Raw genomic sequence first — 17,277 nt, 5'->3', positions numbered from 1 at the left:
GGTTTTAATGCTTACTGTGCAGAAATATGATTTTTTTCTGAAATAGATTAGCTTTTAAGGATGTAGTAACATTGATTAAGTACTTGGTATGTATTTTGCCTGTGTTTACTTTTTTAATCATCATGAAAACCTTAGGCAATAGGTGCTAGAATTATGCCCATTTTATAGATTAGAAAACTAAGACCAGAGAGTAACTTATTCAAGGTCAAATAGCTAATAAATGGCATCACCAGTTCCAAACCTTGGAATCTGGCTGCAGAGCCTTGCTCTTACCCACTATATTCTACTGCCTTGAGAGAGTTAAAGTACCAAACCCAAGACACCAGGAACTATTTTGACGTTCCTTATGAGCATATACTTTTCATCACATTACTATTCCAAGGTTAAATGTATGGAGCTGAATCCTGTGGTCCCTAATGCTCTAGTCCAGCTGCCTTCACCATACTGTTGGTCTGGAAATTCCCTGGAAACATAGGTGGGGTTTTTTTTTATATATAATCTCCGGTATTCACCCCTCACTTTACACTGCTGGATGAAAATCAGAACCCGACTCTGCTTTTCATTTCCACAAATGGCTTAAGAGACCAGCACCAGGCTCAGTAGTATAGATTTTTCAAGAGGACACTTTACATGAACCCACCCCCAAGAACCCACCAATACCAGCTTAAAAGGAGCAGGATATTTCAGTGAGGAGGCTAATAAAGAGATGCGATGAGACCCAGTCTATTCCATTTTTTCCCTGGGGGTATAAGGAGACACCTAGATCTTAATCTCCTTTCTCATTTTGATTCAGAGATGATGGCACCAGGGCTTCTTCGAACAAGGTAAGTTACATGATAAGTCTTCAAAAATCTATAATAAACTCAATAGAAGTAAATGCATGGAGAAAGAGGCACTTACCAGTAATTTAATTTGAATAAGTGAATGCTTTGATATCCTTTTTATGTACAAGGAGGCATACTACATACTACACCTGCTATACACTCTATACCCACTCCTCTGCACCTTTTACACTTAACGTGTCTTGTAGCACATTCCTTATTCAATATTATCACGTAAAAATTTACCTCATTCTTTCTCATGACTTCATAAAATTTCATTTTTGGATGTATCAGAATTTATTTAACCATCATCTATTAAAGAACATTTTAATTGTGTCTAATCCTATGCTCTTACAAATAATGCTGAAAGAAATGTTTATACACACGGGTGTATTTTTGTTTTGGCTTGGTTTTGTTGTCATTATTATCCATGGGGCTGGGGTTGGGGGGAAATCCTAGGAGTGGAACTGTTAGGTCAAAGGATATTTGTATTTAAATTTTAATCACTATTTCCAAATTATCCTACAAAAAGTGTGTACCAACTTGCTCTCAGTGAGAAGGAATTTGAAAGGCTGGGTCTGGCACCCTTGTTATTTGACTAGACTTTCATATAAAATACAGCTTTGCTGTGTGGTATGACAGGTAAGTCAGATGATGGTGAATAGTAATAGGAAATGGAATGGGCTCATTTATCAAAATATTTTTAATTAGTGGTCAGCAGGGTGGACCCCAGCAGTGACACTCTCATGCAAAGAAGAAGGATCAGGTGTGTTTTTCGTGTCTGGTAACTGGCAAGTGGTCACTAGTGCAGGATATTTACCATATTTCACTGGGACCTCCTAACACCATACTCTTCTGTCTACACCCAGGTTGGTAAAGGGAATATATATGATGCAAGCTTGTACACGTTCCTGATTACATCAGATAAGCACATAGAACTCATCTCTATAAAATCCATTCCTCTCTGAAATGTACATCTTTTTTTTAACCATTTTTTAAATTGAAGTATAGTTAATTTACAATGTTTGTTAGTTTCAGGTGTACAGCAAAGTGATTCAGTATATACACACACACACACACACACACACACACACACACACACACATATATATTCTTTTCCAGATCCTTTTCCATTATAGGTTATTACAAGATATTGAATACAGTTTCCTGTGCTATACAGTAGATCCTTATTGTTTATCTATTTTATTTATAGTATTGTTTATATGTTAATCACAAACTTCTAATTTACCTCCCCCCTTCCCCTTTGATAACCATGTTTGTGTTCTATGTTGGTGAGTCTATTTCTATTTCATAAATAAGTTCATTTGTATCATTTTTTTTAGATTCCACATATAAGTGATATCATATGATGTTTGTCTTTCTCTGTCTGACTTACTTCACTTAGTATGATACTCTCTAGATCCATCCATGTTGCTGCCGATGGCATTATTTCATTCCTTTTTACGGCTGAGTAATATTCCATTGTATATTTATATATCACATCTTTGTACGTTCATCTGTTGATGGACGTTTAGGTTGCTTCCATGTCTTGGCTAGTGTAAATAGTGCTGCTGTGAACATTGGGGTACATGTATCTTTTCAAATTAGAGTTTTTCTCTGGATATATGCCCAGGAGTGGGATCGCTGGATCATACAGCAACTCCATTTTTAGTTTTTTAAGGAATCTCCGTACTGTTCCGTGTAAGTTCCATCCTCCTTCCTTCATTACTAAGAATGGTAACAAGTCACCTGCATTACTAACCTAGTCTGTACCTCTCAGAGTACCAGCAGGTGGTGCCTAGCCTAATCAAAACTCATATTTAGATGCTAGAAAATAAGTTTCCTGTTGCACCAGGCCCAGAGCATTCTATTACAAGAGATGCTGGGTGTCTGCCCCACATCCACTCCTGGGCCAGGCACTATGGGAGACATGAAAGAAATAGAAAGCGTTGGACACAGGCAGATGGCTGCAGAAAAGAGTAGCTGCACGGAACAGCTGGGAAGCTGTTTCTGCTATTCAGGAAGGAGATGGTAAAGGCCTGGACTAGGCAGCGCTGGCAAAAGCAGGAGAGAAGCAGCAGTTAGGGCGTCACCAAAGAAAGCATAAATCAGGCTGAGCATCACTGCAGAGTGCAAAGAGCACGGGCTGGGTCTGATCTCTGCCTCACAGCTGCGTGACCCCAAATCGTTCTGAACCTCAGTTTTTCACCTGTGAAATTAGAACAGTAACACTGTCCCCACCTCACTGGATTATTGAGAAGATCCATGAGTTAGCATCCAGCCCCTGGTCTATCTCATCGTGGTGAGGGCTCAAAAATGTTTGTTCCCTTCCTTGTCTACCCACCTCTGTACCCCACCTCTTGTCTTGTGGTAGGAGATTGACCATAGTGGAGAGAGGGGAGGAGAGGGCCGAGCAGTGACGTCTGCTTTCCAGTTGGTGCCATTAAGCAGATGGAAAAAGTTAGAAAGGGGAGCTATTCAGAAGGGGAAGATAGATTGATTTTTTAATTGCAGAGTTCAACGTGATGGTGGGATAGTCCTGCTGATGGCTGGAAACCCAAGGGCTGAGAGCTAGCAACGGAGGACCGGAAGGCAGGAGTCCTGAGCTGGGAGAGGCCGGGGTCGTTCAGGCTGCACGTGACTCTGAATTCCTAGAAGAGGCTGCAGCAGCCGTGGCTAAGGTGAGCAAGCAAACCTGAGACTGCTGGGCTCAGTAATGAAGGCCCTAAGGATGAAGCTGACACATCCCTGACCAGACCACGTGGAGCCCATGGAAAATTAGACCTGAAGTTAACAGCACCCACGCCAGTCTCCTGGCTGCTTGGTTAGAGATTTTCATCCATTTTTGAGTTGACAAGAGCAGGGAGACTGGTGTCAGAACCCACTGCTTCTGCTTCACTGTACATCAGAGTGTGTCTGTGGGTCCCCTGGATGGTTAAGTTCATGGAAATAGGTGTATTTTATTCGACTATGTATATCAAACAGGTTTCCTGCTGAGCTAGAGCCAAAAACAAACAAAAAAATCATTCTATTCACATTTACTGAGTTCCTCCCAGAGGCCAAGGGCCTGACAGGCACAAGGCTCTCTGTGTTTGTAGAACTGTCATGAAGGAGGTCATGGGAAACTGAGAGAGAGAAAGAAGTGACCAGACCATCTGCCAGGAGCTTCTGGTGATAAGCTGGCTGGCACGAGGCTGAATCTTTTTTTTTTTTTTAACTTTTTGGCCATACCGCGGGGCACGTGGGATCTTAGTTCCTGGACAGGGACCGAACCTGCACCCCCTACAGTGGAAGGGCAGAGTCATAACTGCTGGACTGCCAGGGAAGTCCCGAGGCTGGATCTTGATTACACCACTGGTCTCAGGTAAGAAATCCCAAGCCCCCCCACTTTGCTGAAGACTATCGGGCTAAGTCACGACTCCTGACAGCAACTGATGCCAACAGAAGGGGCAGCGTAGTTAGAGTTGGGGGACCACCACTTCCTAGCTCTGGGAGCTCAGCAAGTCCCTGAGCCTCAGTTTCTCCTTTATACAGTAGCACAGAGAGATCTCGGCTCTGCGACAAGGCCTTGGTGAGCTCGCAGGAAAGCAACTGTCTGATGGAGAACTCTGTGCAGACAGTCAGTAGTGCTGAACTCCAGGCCAACCGCGTTTGCCCTGAGGGAAACAGAGGTTCCTCAGGTAATCTCTCTGCTCAGAATCAGCCTTAGGGAAGGCTGCTGTGAGAAAGCAGAATTTGTTTCCCATTTGTAGTGGGTTGAATTGCAGCCCCCCAAAGATACATTCAAATCCTAACCTATCCACCCCCACACACACCTGTGAGTGTGACCTTATTTGGAAACAATCTTTGCAGATGTGACTAGGTGAAGGATTTTGAGATAAGATCATCCTGGACTTAGGATGGCCCCTAAATCCAGTAATGGTCCTTATAAGAGAAAGGAGAGGGAAAATTTGAGACCCAGAGGGGAAGGTCATGTGAAGACAGAGGGAGAGATTGGAGCAATTTGTCTACAAACCAAGGAATCCCAAGGGCTGCCCGCAGTGATGAGAAGCCAGGAGAGAAGCATGGAACAGATTCTCTCTTAAGCCTTCCAGGAGGAACCAACCCTGCCGATACCTTGATTTCAGACTCCTGTCCTCCAGAACAGTGAAAGAATAGATGTCTGTTGTTTTAAGTCATGAAGTTTATTAATTTGTTACAGCAGCCCTAGGAAATTAATACACCATTCAAGTGGAGAAGCCTTGGCAGGTGAGGTTGCCATGTGCTGGGTGACCTCGGCCGTCCAGCCTGGTCTGTCTGTTCCTGAGGGCTGTGTTCTCCCTCAGCTGCTGACACTCCCTTTGGCAGCTTTTGGTTCACAGTAGCTGAGTAGCATCATCATATTTTTTTTTTTTTTTTTTTTTTGTGGTACGCGGGCCTCTCACTGCTGTGGCCTCTCCCGTTGCGGAGCACAGGCTCCGGACGCGCAGGCTCAGCGGCCATGGCTCACGGGCCTAGCCACTCCGCGGCATGTGGGATCTTCCCGGACCGGGGCACGAACCCGCATCCCCTGCATCGGCAGGCGGACTCTCAACCACTGCGCCACCAGGGAAGCCCCATCATCATATTTTGATAATGCTGTTCCCCTGCTCAGAAGCTACACTGAGTTCCAGTTGACTCCAAATCTCATTTAAAAGCATTCTCACATGCCTTGAAGTTTTGTTCTTGGGGGAAAACCCGGACAGTCTCATTGCCTGGGACCATCAAATTTATCTTCCTTGGTCATAACATAGCAATTGTGTGACAGCTGACAAAGCAAACCATGGCGCCTGAGGATCTGTCTCTAGCTTGCTGCTAAGAGCGGTGATTCTCAAGCTTTAGGGCACAGAGAATTGAGTGGAAGGCTTGTGAAAATACAGATCACTGGCCCCCTTCCCTTCACTCCCCGCTTCCCTTCACTCGCCCCTCCCCACGACTTTCTGATTCAGTAGGTCCGGTGTGGGACCAGAGAGCTCTCAGTTCTAACACACGCCCAGGTGATGCTAACGATTCTGGACCTTACTACACGTGAAAACAGCAAGAGCTCAGAGCCCTGGTTTTCAAACTTTGCAGCACATTAGGATTACCTGGGGAGCTTCTAAAAACCCCATGCCTAGGCTGCAACCCATACATATTAAATCAGAATCTCTGAGAGTAGGACCCGAGCATCAGTAATTTTGAAAGCACCTCAGGTGATTTTCATATGCAATCAAATTGAAAGCCAGTGGCTTAGAGGCACTCCCTCCCTCCCCGGGACCCTCCCTTGCAGCCAGGCCTGGTGCCTGTCTCTGGGAGGGCATGAAGGAAGGAGACAGAAACCGGGGTCCTAGGGAAGCATTACCTACCTCCCTGTGGCCACAGCCTAAGAACTCCATCCAGGACCCAGCAAGAGATCTTAGCTGCGATCTATAGCTGGGGTCCCGAAGGCCTGGGTGTAAAGCCCTATTTCTGGCACTTTACTTGCTTCATGAATTTGGTCAAGTTGCTTAACGTCTCTTGGCTCTCCTTTCCTTATCTGTAAAATGGGGGTAATAAAAACACCGATCTCAAAGTGAAACTGTAAACGATTAAAGGAGAAAATACATTTGAAGTGCCTGGCCCAGGTGCTATAAATGACAGACACTCAGCCAATGCTCATTTTCCTCCTGCAGGCTTCCTTCTCACCTCTCACCTGAACTGGGTGGGAGAAGCAGGCCAGGGCGCTCTCCCTTTGTTTCTACTTTTGCTACCAGAGGTCAGGACCTGACATCTTAGTCACACTATTTTTAGCATTAAAGGAGGTCTTTAGGACTCCTTGTTTTTTTATTTTTCCAGGATCTCTTTTAAATATACATAGCTACCCACCCCATCCCACTTTCTAAACAGTATACCTTTTTTTCCACTTTGCTTTTTTCGTTCAACTGTACGTCCTGAAGATGACTCCATAGCAGTGTTTGGAAATATTTTTTCTTCCTTTACAGAGCTGCAGAACGTTCCATCATGTGTGTGGATATATTTAGTAGTAGTTTATTCAACCAGTTTCCTATTCATGGCCACTAGGGTTGTAACTAGTCCTTTGCTGTTACAAGAGTGCAGCGGTGAACACACCTGTGCATGTTTTTCATATTTTGCCAGCATGTCTTCGGGAGAGACTCCTAGGGTACTCCCCTGCTGTGGCCCCATCCCCACGACTGTTCTGGTGCCCTCAGCCTGGGCATGGGATGCTGGAATGCTAACTCCAGCCTCCACACCTCCTTTCCATTTGATTGATTGGCCAGGCCGGTAGAAACAGCAACAGGAAGGCGGTCTCCCTTCATTTTTGTCCGCCAGTCTCATACCACAGCATCTTACTGGGGGAAACGTGATTCATAACCAGAACTCTAGCTGGAAAGGAATCTGAGAAGGGCAGTTTTCAGCTTTCTTGTCTCTACCACACAGGACAGCTCGAAGAAGTGGGTTGGGTGCCAGTCACCACATCCAGCTCCCCACTTAACTCCTTTGTTTCACAGAAGAGGAAATTGAGGTTTGGGAGGGGTGTGTTATTAGCTGAAGATCACTAAACTGGTTCGTGGCTAACAGCCCGGCCATTTCCTCCTCACGTCCCTGCCGATGGGAGTCCTTGTGAGTTGGAGTTTGACTGAATCAAATAACTTAAAAAGGCAGAAGCCACTCCATACGCTATGAACTTGTACTTTTCTTTGTAAAACAAAACAACCGTTCCCCAAGCCTCCTTTTGGAGGTATTATAATCATTTAGCAACTGTTATGGTTTGACTTGTGTCCCCCTAAATTTATATGTTGAAGTCCTAACCCCCAGTTCCTTAGAAAGTGACCGACCAGTTTGGAAACCGGGTCTTTAAAGAGGTAATTAAGTTAAAATGAGGTCTTTAGGATGGGCCCTAGTCCAACACAACTAGTGTCCTTATAAAAAGAGATCTGGCCACAGACAGGCAAAGGAAGATGATGTGAAGACACAGGGAGAAGACGGTTGTCTGCAAGGCAAGGAGAGAGGCCTCAGAAGAAACCAACCCTGCCCGCACCTTGACCTTGGACTTCTAGCCTCCATTATAGTGAGAAAATAAATTTCTGTTGTTTAAGCCACCAGTCTCTGGTACTTTGTTACAGTAGCCCTAGCAAACTAACATGGAAACTAAGTTCTGGTAAGAAAAAAGAAACATGCTTTGGAAGGAGACTAATTTGGTGTCTCTGGTAAGTTGCTCCAGTTGCTAAGTATGTCTTGCCATATACATTTCTCCAGCTGCCTTACATCCTGATGCTTCTGCCAAGCCAGACCCTTTCTGGCATCTTTCCCTGTGAGCTGATGTCTCTTGGGAAAGTGCTGCCTGCATCTTGCACACTTCAGGAGTCTCTGGGGTGGTGAATTGGCTGCAGCTTTGATGGTGACGGAGCCACCAGCCTCCGCAGAAAGACCACCCGAGCTCCTGAGAGCTTTCACCTCATTGGGCACTCAGTGAGAACTGTCGCTCACTTTTCTAACCCACCCTCTCGGGGAGCGGTGGCAATCTCACCCGAAATGTATTTTCCCCCCATTTTCATGCGAGGTAAATGTGGCATGCAAAATGTATTTTTAATGACTGAGATCTGCATTTAAGCATATTTCCCATCTTTGCTGGGTCATTAAGCCTTTAAATCTGTCAATATTTTAATGAGTTTTATAGTCCAGTGATGTATAGGTTTGTTCAAGTTTTCATTCTCTCCACACTCCCTTACCCATAAGATGCTCCAGCGAGAGCTCACCAAGGGGTAATTGAACACATGTGCTGTTCCGAATGGGTTCTTTCCTGGCAGCCCATACCCTGTGCTGGCAATGATCACAGCAGAGCACATCACACCCAGGCTCAGGTTCTAAAGACTGGGAGGATGATCCAAATGACCCTTGGAAATCCAGTCAGAAGTTGCTGTGGTAGAGACCATGACACTCTTTCTCACTAAGTGCAACAAGACCAGCTTCCCCTCCAGTGTTGGGACAGAATATTGTAGTAGTAGTTTATTCTACTACTACAGGTAAAGGATTGGCCTGCGTCTAAGGGCTGTGCTAGAGCTACACAAAGCCTGACTAGTTCTTACACAATGAGAAGGAGGCGGGAACCAAGACCCACCGGGAACAGCAGATTCATAGCCCTTCATTGAGTGGAATGGCAGGCAGAACTGCCTGCATTATACAAACAACTCTCTCTCTCTCTCTGTTCATTTTACATTTGCTGAACACATGGCAATTTACAGCATGGCTGGATACAGTGTGGCAGACAGAGGACACCAGACTGGGCTTGCGAAGTCAGTTCAGCCACAGGCATTTTGAAGAATGCTAAAGCGAAGGGACTTAGGTCGTAGACTTTTTTTTTTTAATTGTTTCCATTTGGTCCAGGGCTTGGGTTAAAAAGCTGCCCAGTGGCTGCAGAGAGAGGCTCAGGCAGAAGCCCTGACACCAGGGTGATGCAAAGGGGCTCCTCAAAGGCTGCTGGGCTCCAGAGGCTCCAAGTTAGTTGTGCTTAAGGGTGAGCCTTTTGAAGAGCTCCTCGCCCAGCCCCCAACTGGGGCGGAGGTCAGTCAGGTGGCTGCCCATCTTCTTGATGAGTTTCACCGGCTCATCTAGGTTGCAGCTCTCCAGGAAGTCAGAGCTGGGAGTCTGCGTGGCAGAACCCAGGGCATGCAGATCCAAAAGGACCGGGTTCAGGTTCTTCTCCACGACCATGGTGGCTTCCATGACGTCTGGGTTTTACCCCACTCATCTTTGGAATAGCTTCTGCATATCCTGGAAGAGGGCACAGCCTCTGAGCTGGTTTGGCATCTTCAACAGATGCTCGGTGCCCTTGCGCTTGTCCTCTGCCAACTCGAGGAAGAAGTGGCCCAGGCCCTCCAGAGCCACATCGTCGCAGTCGAAACAGACGCCCAGGGAGAGGTAGGTGTGGGAAGCCCACAGATATGTGTTGACCAGGTGGTTGACGGCGGCCTCCACCTTGGCGGAATAATTCTGATGAATCCCGGGGCTCATGGTTGATCGGCAATAAGGAGCTAAGCTCAAAAAATGGTGTTGGCTGGTCCAGGGAGGTGGGCAGAGGATGTCTAATTGGTTGGTTCCAAAGGTTGCCACTGGAAAAGAAGTTGGAGGGTGGCCAGGGGCTGGGAGAAGGGGCATCTACGGGTGTGTTCCACCCAAACACTGTTGAAGCAAGAGACAGATCTGTGGGACCGCCGAGCGCACTGCAGACCATAGACGCTTACAGCAAATAGAAATCATTACTTTCTCGGAGGTTCCGTTTCCTCACCCATAAGATGCGGGCTTTTGGGTGGGGTGATCCTGAGGTTGAAGGGGTCTCGGGATTGACATTGGTGCGTTCAAGCTCAGGGCTCTTGGCCGACAAAGACTGACCACCTAGGATCACCTTAATAACCCAGTGGCCTAGAAAAGCAGCAGCCCCTCCCTGCTCCGCCTGGGAATGTCCTAAGACAGAATTTGTTAAAAGTAAGAACAAAGGTGAGAAATAGGTCCCGTAAGAGAATGCCGGGTTGTTCACACTGCTTGTCTCCAGTGTCTCTTCAGTTCAGCAAATCTGAATTTACCACCTGGTAGAGACAAAACAGGTGCTCTGTGTTGGAGAGGTAAAGACAGATAAACTGTCCCTGACATTGTGGAACTCCCAGTCTTGGTATAATTTTGAGTGGTTTACCACAAGTGAGAAGGCCGAGCATTTGGGCGGCGAGGGTTGGCTGAGCGGTGTTGAAATCCACTGGTAAAAACTATGGTGTATCAGAGTGCCTTTTGGCCTTTAATTCCTAGATTCACGTCTTCAGAGCTGTGGTAATCGTCAGTGCTGTTCACCAAGTATTTCCAGGTCTACTTCTACTGAGCGTATAGGTGGGCCATATTTTCCTAAGCCACTGAAGTTAAGTGTGGCCGTGTGACTTGCCTTATCAATGAAATGTCGATAGTGTGATATGTTTCACTTCCCGGGCAAAAGCCTTAAGCACCATCAGATGACTCCCCCATGGTTCTTTTACTCCCACGGTTCTTTTCCTCTGCCATGTAACCAGCAATACCCCGGATAGCAGAAGCTCACTAGTCTGTGCCTCTCAGCGAGGACAAAGTGGGAGTAGAGAGCTGACAGATCCATGATGGGTGTGTAGTAGGAGCAAGAAACAAATTTTTGTTGTTTTAAGCCATGGAGATTAAATAAAAAATGTTTATTACGGAAAATTTCAAACATGTGAAAACAGAGACAATAGGATGTTGAACCTGCTATACCCATTACTTTAACTTCAACAATTATCAAGATATAAGCCTCTGTGATTTGGGGCTTGTTTGCTACCACGGTACAACCTAGATTAATCCTGCCTAAAACAGAGGGAAAGGATGTTATTTCCCAGAAATACTAAATGAGTGACAGGTAAAAAGAATGGAAACACAAGATATGAGATTTTCTTTTGATGCCATATTCTTCTTAAAGTTGTTGGTGCTTTTAAGCATACAGGAGAGCTGAATGGATTAGCTGGAGTAAAAGTTGCTGGACCCTCAGGATGGGGCTGCTTTGTGGAACCTGTCTTTTGGCTCAGACTCAATCCATCTCCTTTTCGGCTTGGCCTCCAGCTCCTCTGGCAGGTGGAGCTCACCTTCTCATTAGCGGAACAATGCTTTTCACGTGGGGAGAGCTGACACCCTGTGGCTTTGTGTGCTGCCCTGCCTCAGCTCTGTACGCCTCCGCGGCTCCTTACGCCTAGCATCTTGTTGCTGCTGCTGACTTTGGAGGGCAGCTCTAGAACATTAAGCCTGTAGGACATTAAGGGCTGTCCTCTCCACAGAGCCAGTTTCATGTAGTTCATTTTGAGTCATGCAGGGACCTCAAGGTACTGTTATCAAGGCTGTTCCTCAGGCCTATTTGTTACAATGGTAGCAGGGGAGCAGAAGATCCCAAAAAAACCTTAACTTGGGGCTAACTCCATTGAGAAGGTGTGCTTTTATGTGGCATTTTGATATGTATGTATACACATACAGTCCACGGACGTGTTGCCGTGTTTTCTACTCTGCCCCACTGGTCTGTGTGTCACTGAGCCAGTACCATGCTGTACTGCTATGCGTCTGCAGCGTGGTTGATTGAGCAAGTCTCCCTTCTCTACCCTTCTTTTAGAAAGGTTATTATGTCTTTATTTATTTATTATTCCTCAAAAAGAAATCCAACTGGAGTTTTGAGTGGGAGTGCACTGAATTTGTGGGTTAACCATGAGTTCAGTTAGGTCTTTATAGAATCATCCAAGACAAGTCATCCTGTACTCGGGCATCCAGTCCAAAAGCATGGAATGTGCTCTATTTACTCAGGTCATTTTCTGTTTCCTTTATTAGAATTAAAAATTTTTGTAGAGCAGTTTTGTATGTTCTCGGTTAACCCCTAGATATTTTGTAATTCCTGTTGCCGTTGTTGTTCTTTGGCCAGGCAGCTTGTGGGATCTTAATTCCCCGACCAGGGATGGAAGCACAGGGTCCTAACCACTGGACCCCTGGGGAATTCCTTCCTGTTGCTGTTGTAAACGGTATCTTTTTAGTAATATTTCCTAGCGGCTCTTGTAGTAGGGGGAGAGATGCTGTTGATTTGTGCAGGGAGATCTTGTGTCTGGCAAGCATACTGAGCCTTATTAGTTCTAATTTGTTTGAGACTTTGTATTTTTCTAAGTTGACATTTTGTTTTTCCACTGCTGCAGTAAGAAGCCCCCCCCCACCCAGTTAAAGTCTGTGGTAAGGGGGTGGCAGGGGTTGAGGGGATGACTCAGTAGAAGGAGGGAAAATGTTTCCTCTTCCCCCTCCTACAGGAAGGGGCCAGACCTCTGTGATGTGAAAATGTAGGGTCTCCACAGCTTCAGAGACATGTAGTCAGGCCATTGACCACCATGACAGGAGAAAGGGTGGCCTAAAGTTCTCTGGTAACAGGAAAGGGGAGGGGAGGGGATGCTACCAAAAAGAGAGAGGGAGGGGTTTGGAGAGGAGGAGGAAGACAGAGAAAAGGGAAAGACTCTCTCGAGGGAGACTTTGATGGGGCAGGGGTCGGTCTGGAGAAATATCAGGGACAGTAGAGAGTAAAAGAGTCTTCAGTTCCAGAAGAGTAGGTGGACCACACACCCACCATCCGACAGTGTCACCCAAAGAAGCCCTGGGGTCCTTTGGTCACCTGACATGGGGCTGGGGGAGGAGCTGGGGCACCTGCAGCCCCTCCCAGCACCAGCCCATGCTGACCAACTACTGGAGGCCCCACCCCATGTGACCCTTGTCACCTGCGCTGCTGTGACCCTAACACCCAAAGCTGTGGGGCCTGGGAACTCCCAGGGTCTGGACCTCCTACATCCCCAGAACTCCCACGAGTCAGAGCTAGATCCACAAGGCACACTGAGTTGGGGTCCCTACACTTGGTCCTGAACAGAAGTTCACTGAGGGAGGGTCAGGAGTTGAATGTTTTAACCAGGCAGCTGGTTTGCCTTGTTTGATGAGTAACTGTGGCTGAATAGTAAGGTTGCTTCGGTTTGGAAACTTCTCTGCACACCTGCAAGGTGGGGAAATGGGGCTGCCTTCTGCCCTGAACAGCATTTAATGGGGCTGCTGGGGGCAGGATGGGGAGGCCTTGGTTCGCAGCTGTGGTTGGTGACCCCAATTTCAGTTGCTGGTAGAATAACTGTAAAATCAGGAAGTGAGGGGGCCCCCTCCCAGCCCCTCCTGCCAGGGCTTCCCGGGATGGGCTGATGAACGGGCAAGTGCAGCTGGTCTTGGCTGACCTCTGCTCTCCTTTGTGCCCCTTTACTGCCTTTCAGGGCCCACACCTCTGACCTTAAGGAATCGCTCCTAGAACTTGCTTTTTTCACACAGAGATCGTGATAAGCAGAGGCATCCAGGCTGGTGTGTTCATGCAGAGAAGCAGACAGATGCCCTCAGATCCCATCCGACGCCTGATCCTTTGGGTCTTGGAGGGAGACGGCCTGGCACTGCTTGTAAACAAGCCGTGAAGAAGCCAGACTTCCCTTGGAAGTTTATAACGCCAAAACAAAGCAGGCTATTTTGGAGCAAAGAAGCCAGAAAAAGGGTCAGTGAGATGAGAGAGGGAAAACCTGGTCCGGAAACACAAATGCCCTGAGCCTATCAAGGTGTTTCCAAGAGTGGAACAGCCAGGCTGGACCCAGGGCATCCCCCAGGCCTGTGCAAGGGTGAGGCCCCTGTTTCTGGGTGGGTGAGGCCCCTGTTTCTGGGTGGGTGAGGCCCCTGTTTCTGGGTGTGCTCCTCATTTCCTGTTATGGCCTGTCTCCACGTGCTGAGTGGCTGTGAAGCAACGGCTGCAGTCACTCAGCTTTATAAATAGGACATCTACAGTGAAGATGGTAGGAAATTCCCAGAGACTTCTGCCTGGGCTTATTATGAGTGTACAGATTACACAAGTGAAGTCCCAGCACCCCCTCCTCCAGCCCACCTCCCTATAGCATCCTGGGGAGTCTGATTGGAGGCCCATCTCTCCTGCTCTGTGACTGGAAATCTCCCAAGGGTGGTCCGAGAGGCACAGGGACTGGAGATGTCCACCTCTGACCTTGTTCACACACTCGTGGGGGAGAACAGCTGACCCTGGTCTCCCGCTCCCCACATGCCATGAGCTGTGCATTATCTTGCCGACATTCACTTACTCCCAGGAGGAAGGTGCATTATTATTCTCATTTGGTAGATGGAGAACCTGGAATCCAAACCCATGTCTGACTCATTCTGGATCTCAAGGATTAACCATGGACTCAGATTCCCCTGAACAGAGAACAAGAATGAGAAAGGATCAGAGTAAGGAAAGGGGAGCCCTATGTTTTCTGGAGAGAAAGAGAGGAGAGGCTTCCTGGACCCTGGGCCTTTGGTTATATTTTCCTTTCCTTCTTTCCCCTCGTGACACATTTCTAGGCTGGTGGCTATTTCTGGAAAGCCAGACTTGAGCTTTGAGTGGCTCGATGGGCCCCTGCTGTGGCTGGGTTTGAAGGAGATGCGGACATGACTGCCGGCACCAGGCAGGAGGCCCTGCAACTGGGAGGCTCAGGCCATTACAGGTTTAGGACTGAAATGCTGTTCAAATATTTGCCCAGCAACTTCCAGTGTGCTTTGCAACAGGTAGCATAAGCAGCCTTCGCGAAGTCATTGATGGCCTCACACCTAGCCAGGGTCTCTCTCACCCATCTGTTGAGCCCCCTGTGGTTGAAGAGTTCTCCTGTCCTTTTCTGTATTTCATGATGTTGATATTTTTATGGCCTGTCCCTTGGTTTGGATTAGTTTTTCCTCATGATTAGAATCAAGCTATGTATTTTTTAACAAGAAAGCAACAGAGGTAGTGTTGGGTCTTCTCAGGGCATTACATTAGGGGCTCATGTCAATTTGTCCCATTATTGGTTGTGTTCTTTGATCCCCTTGTAAAGGTGGTATCAGCCAGATTTCTTTAGTATAAGCTATCATTTTCCTTCCATACCTGGAAATGGCTAAATAAGTACATGTTTTTATGGGTATTTCCTGAGCTCCAGTTCCCACTGGTCAATGCAAAGAGAGCCAGGTGACACCTGAGACTGCAGTGGGTTACATTACAGGGGAGGAAGCCTGAGCTTAGGGAACCCGAGTATTTTATAATGGTCCATAAGTCCTGACCTCTTCTGCCAAAGGAAACATTATCTTTATTGTACTGGACACTCACTCAGCATGCCTGCACTTTGTTCTATGGGGAGACACTGTCTTCCAAGACTATTCGCTATACAAACATCCTTGCAAAGATAGTCCAGAACAAAGGCAGCTGGTGCCTCTGTTTATAGGATACCCACAAATGTGAGAGACCCATGGAGAACTGTCTCCCAACAGATCTGTGAAAATTGTCTTTCTACATACAACTGGTCATGTTATTCCGGTCATGTAACCAACCATGCTGTGGCTGGTTGTTCCCCAATATCCATTCTCTGCATGTTCAGCAATGGAACCCCACTTCCCCACAATAGCCGAGCACATGGCTTTTCAGGATGACGTCTGCATTTCCCATCTTCTCTTGCAGCAAGGTGCGGCTGTGTGACTAAGTTTTGAGCAATAAGCTTTAAGTGTAGTGTGTAACTTCTGGAAAGTGCCCTTAAAGGACGGGAACGTGCCATTTTCCTTCTCTTTACTCCATTCTACAACATAAAATAGAAATCTCCCTCTTCCATGGTGTTCCCTAATCCTCTCCTCTGCCTTTTTTTAAATCTTCATAACACATAAAACCATGGACATACTATTTATTTTGCTTATTTTTTATATTTTCTACCTCTTCTGTAATGTAAACTCCACAAACAGTGCTGATCCATTACAGTATACTTGTACCAACTGTTAAGATATACTGAAATATTTCTGTACCAATTGGTGACTAGCCACTGCCCCAAGTCCCCGTGTACTCCCCTGTGGCAACTCCCAGCTACCCAACAGTCTTAGCTCAGGCTGCCATAAGAAAATTCCATAGACTGGGTGGCTTTAACAACAGAAATTATTTTTCTCACTGTTCTGAAGTACTGAGAAGTCCAATATCATAGTGCTGGTCAAGTCAGTTCTTGAGAGAGATTCTGGAAAGGGTACTCTTCCTGGCTTGCAGAATGCTGCCCTCTTGTACACCACACACACACACACACACACACACACACACACACACACAGAGGAAGGGAGGGAGAGAAAGAGAAAGAGGAAGACAGAGAGAGAACTCTCCTGTGTCTTTTTTCCCCCCTGAGTGGCTTGCGGGATCTTAGTTCCCCAACCAGGGATTGAACCCAAGTCATGGCAGTGAAAGCACTGAGTCCTAACCACTGTACCGCCAGGGAATTCCCTCCAGTGTCTTTTCCTATAAGGGCACTAATTTCATTGGACCAGAGCCCCACCCTCATGTCCTCATCTAAACCTAATTACCTCGCAAAGGTCCCATCTCCAAATACCATCACATTAGAAGTTAGGGCCTCAACATATGAATTTTGGGGAAATACAAACATTCAGTCCATAACAGCAACTAAACAGGCATTGACTCATGTAGTAGGAGGCTTGCACATCCTGCTTGTACATTAGGGCCAGTGACTTCCTGGTTAATCAGTGCCTAGGCTATGCCCCTGAGGTGCTCCAAAAAGACCTCCTGATTGAATGCATGCTAGATTCTATTATAGGATGGCTCCAAGCCTTTCCATTGTCCATCTCGAACTCAAGAGGAGCAGGAGTCAGATTTTTCAATAAATAAAATTGGGGAAAATACCAAGCAGCAACTTTCTGCTATTTTAAAACAAAGGACTTCTTATACCTTTTCTCAAGTCCCCCTGTTCCCATCCTGCTCTCTTCCCAGGTGAAGAGAGAGTGACTGAACAGAAACAGAGAAAAGGAATCATTCTTTTATTTTATTTTTTCCCTTGAGATAAGTAATTGCCAGGACCTTCCCTATGTCCACCATGAGGAATCA

General features: G+C 46.6%; 1 long non-coding RNA gene and 1 pseudogene across 1 annotated transcript; one reads left to right on the top strand and one right to left on the bottom strand.

Annotated features, from left to right (window-relative positions):
* The first annotated feature begins 792 nt into the window (after positions 1 to 792).
* On the top strand, positions 793 to 7,884 carry LOC116747086. Its single transcript, XR_004347965.1, has 3 exons — positions 793 to 824; positions 3,336 to 4,185; positions 6,800 to 7,884. It is a non-coding gene; the product is annotated as an uncharacterized LOC116747086 (long non-coding RNA).
* A 1,433-nt stretch (positions 7,885 to 9,317) lies between these two features.
* On the bottom strand, positions 9,318 to 9,857 carry LOC116748339 (annotated as a pseudogene).
* Positions 9,858 to 17,277: the final 7,420 nt, after the last annotated feature.

This window comes from Phocoena sinus, chromosome 2 (genome assembly GCF_008692025.1).
Source record: "Phocoena sinus isolate mPhoSin1 chromosome 2, mPhoSin1.pri, whole genome shotgun sequence".
Taxonomy (NCBI): Eukaryota; Metazoa; Chordata; class Mammalia; order Artiodactyla; family Phocoenidae; genus Phocoena; species Phocoena sinus.
This window is presented reverse-complemented; position numbering and strand designations above follow the sequence as displayed.